The sequence below is a fragment of the Chinchilla lanigera genome, unplaced genomic scaffold (genome assembly GCF_000276665.1).
Source record: "Chinchilla lanigera isolate Chin_1 unplaced genomic scaffold, ChiLan1.0 scaffold00035, whole genome shotgun sequence".
Classification (NCBI taxonomy): Eukaryota; Metazoa; Chordata; class Mammalia; order Rodentia; family Chinchillidae; genus Chinchilla; species Chinchilla lanigera.
This window is the reverse complement of record NW_004955436.1, coordinates 20564997-20568621: the sequence shown is the minus strand read 5'-3', so window position 1 is coordinate 20568621 and position 3625 is coordinate 20564997. Positions and strand designations below refer to the sequence as shown.

General features: G+C 39.3%; 1 protein-coding gene across 1 annotated transcript in view; it reads left to right on the top strand.

Moving 5' to 3' along the window:
- The window catches only part of Heca (hdc homolog, cell cycle regulator), a gene marked incomplete in the record, with an annotated part of 46189 nt that overhangs the window by 782 nt on the left and 41782 nt on the right, over positions 1-3625 (top strand).

Sequence of the window (3625 nt, the reverse complement as noted above, 5' to 3'; positions counted from 1 at the left end):
CCGCAGCCGCAGCGCTGCTCCGGGCCCTGCCCGCTGCCCGCGGTGGCCGAGCCCGGGCGTGTGCCCCGGGCTGCTGGAAGGAAGGAAAGGCAGGGCTGCCCAAGTTGGGAGGAACGATCCGGTTCGAAACTTAGGCAGCAGTTTATTCCCGGCCCTGCTCCCCGCACCCGCCCGCCTTTCCCCCGGGGGAGGTGAGCCTTAATGCCCAGCAAATCCAGGCTTGCTTGCTGATTGCCACAGGTGAAGGGGCCCCGACACATTTTTACTGTAGGGCGTGCGTGTATGCGTGTGTGTGCGCGCGCGCGCGTGTGTTTTGGGGGGGTGCTTTTTAATTCTATGTCTCACTTCAGGAAGGAAGAGAATTTGAACTTGACTTCCGTTCCCAGCCCGGAGTTAAAAAAAGATTCGTGTTCTATGTAATTTTACTTCACATTTTAAGAGAGAAGCTTAATAATCTTGTGTAGGGCTTGAACGCTGTTTGAGGGGCCGTGTAGGGAATAGCCAAGATATGACAGAATTTCTGTTCTCCAGAGGCTGTGCTTTTTGTTAGAGGGTGCTGGGCAGACACTGATTGGGATAGTTCTTTGAATTCGTTTGATTGGACAATTTTACTAGAAAGAGAATGTAGGTATAGTTTAATAAAGTCACATTAGGATTGTTATAGGTGGCTTTTAGCACAAAGGTTCAGCTTTTGAAGTTATTCTTTATGTAGATCAGTCGCTTTTGGAACTAGGCACCTGCAATTAAAGAACCCTGAAGTGCTTAGTGTATAGGAGATTGACTATAACCTTTAAGAAATAGAACCATAGGTCCCATTGGTTGTATCCTTGCAGTTTTGAAATAGGGTTTATTTTTTTGTTTTTAGGGGCAAACTTAACTCTTTTGTGAATGTTTATTAATACAACTTTTAGCCAGTCTGTATTCTCCGTGTTCTTTTCTTTTCCTAGCTCTGTCCTTCATTTTGATATTATAGCACAGTGGAAAGTGCCCAAACTCTGGCTAAGAGACTCCCAGCCCCGTTATCCAGAGTTTCATCAGGTTGGGAAGCTTAGTCTTTCTGGGCCTCAAGTTCCTCATCCGTAAAATGGAGGAAAGAAATGTACATTGGCTCCGCTGAGTGCCCCTTCCCTCCATTTATTATTTTAAGGCTTGTTGTATATGTAAGCTTAGTAACATTCCTCACAAATACTACTTATTAGTGAATAATAGCTATTATTATTAATCACTTAGAGTGTTACCTGTACTCTGATAAATACTCGGGGTACAGTGGTAATCAAGACAGGAATCCTGGTCCTCAAGGAGCTTGGATTCCTGTTCCAGAAGCTGTAATGGTCTACCATCCTGTTTTTTTTTCCTGTGTGGAATTGTTTTTCTTTCTCCAGAAGATTCGACCACTTTACCAGGAAGGGTTTTTCTTAGGCAGTTGGTGTCTCCTAGTTAGAAAACATTGAACTAGTTATGGCATCCCCATTATTACTTGTTGAAGTGGTAAAATTAGGTAGATATAGGAGTATTGCAAATATTTGTGTGAAACCATGTATTTCTGGTTAGAAGCTTGTTTTATTAAATGGATACAAAAAAGAAGGTAAGGGCCAAACATCAAACCTGGGAGGTGCATTTTATGATGTCCAATTCTTGGTTCTGACATAGTGTCATGTCTTAGTGAATGATTTTTAATTTGAAGAACCCATCATTCCATATTTGCAGTTCATGGTAACTGAACTTGGATACTGAGGCATCTTATATACACGGTGAATAAAGAAATAGTCACTGCTCATTTATATGTGTTACCGTATAATACATAAAATAAAGTGGTGTGGGAGAGGTGGCATTGGTGAATTTTTACAGAAAGGGGAAACAGGTAAACTCAGAGTCCAGTTATTTTTAAATTTGAAAGTGACATTAATTGAAGTATTTTTAGTACTTCTAAGTGTATTTCAGTTTTTTGATTAACTGGTGCTAAATTTTGTTATTATGAATATTATAAATCAAGTAGTTATCTCAAGGAGAAGTAAATTTACATTCTGTCAAACTTTTAAGTGGTTTATTCTCACTGATCAAGTCAGGTTTTACTTATTTGTAGTTGTTTAGAATTTATAGAATGATTTTATGTCTTGTAGCTGCTAGGCAGTGTGGCAACCAGGGCAGGGTAATACTAGTTTTTAGTTGTTCTTGTAGATATAGATACTCTATAAAAGAAGATTGATAATCAGGGAAAGCTTGGGGGAAGCTATGATGTGGTTATAGTTGAAGAAGTTGAACTGGTTGCAATCAAGCATTTGAATATTAAATGTAAAGATAGTGTACCTCTAGTAAGAAATTTATTAGATATTAGTTTTTAGATACCAGTTTATGAAGATTTTTGCAAGGATTGGAGTAAAAAACAAACATGAGGAAGTGCCATCTTCCTCCTACACATTTGTCTGTGTATAATGTAGCATTTTGATTGTGGGTGGACAAGATTTTCCAATCATTATTTTTAGGATCTAGTAGTTATGCAGTAGATTATAACCATATAGCTTCATTCTGAAATTCTGGTTCCATTAGGCCTCTGCGTTTTTGTTTTAGGCCTAAAATATATGAAACCTTGATCATGGTGTATCTAGTTTTCTGTAGGCCTGGATCTCAAGTACTTTTGTAAATTTCTGTTTTGTGGCTGGGCATAGTTCACCAGGCCACTCATTCCTGACTGCTCCCAGAGGCCTCAAGCTGATTGTGCTGTTAAGTCATTTAATAACCCTTTCTAGCAGATAGAGTTGTGATTTATTAGCATTTGGTAGACCTAGATTTAAATCCTAGCTCCTCAAGTATTTTTGCCAGATGACCTTGAGCAAACCATTTAACATTCCTGAGCTTGATTTCTGCATTTATGTAGTGGGATTATGTTATCTACCCATACATATGTAAGAGGATGTCTATATCTATTATATATATTACATATGTTATAATATGTTAGTGCAGGGCCCACTTAGAGTATGAGCTTGTGAAGTTTTAGTTACTTGTTTTAGTTATTTCTCTTGTATCTCTGAGACACAGCGATTTATGTATAGGGGAGTGCTCTTGATTTAGCGGGAGAAAGAAGGAAGCAGGACTGGGCAAGAGGAGGAATTGAACTGTGATGCTGCTGTAACCAGGGGGAGCTCTGCGGCTGAATGGCCCTTTGGGGTATCTCACCTTGAGACATCAGAGCAGGACCTTGATCTTCCCTTTCACCCATTGCTGGTCATTTGGACTTGAGCTACTGCCTGCATGAGTGTATACCCTCCGGGTGGCATCTCTTTAGCTAAAGAGCCTTTTTGCAGAGGGACTTTTATTCCCTAAGCATTAATGGTTTGTTCTCTTAGTCTACTGTGCCATGCACATAAAATGCACATAAAATGTATCATGCACATAAAATGCAGGTGTGGGATAAATATTTCTCATTAACAACAGAATAGGGTTTGTATGCCAGACTGGGAGTTAATCAGCATTATACCGTTGTTTTGATGAAAAATATATTTTGAATCATATACATCTGTTTACAAGTAGATTTTCTTTTGAGTAACACCCGTTCCCTAATAGTAGGATTTATATTTTGTCACAAACTTAGGCCACTAAATATACTTTTAAAAAATATAATCCTAGT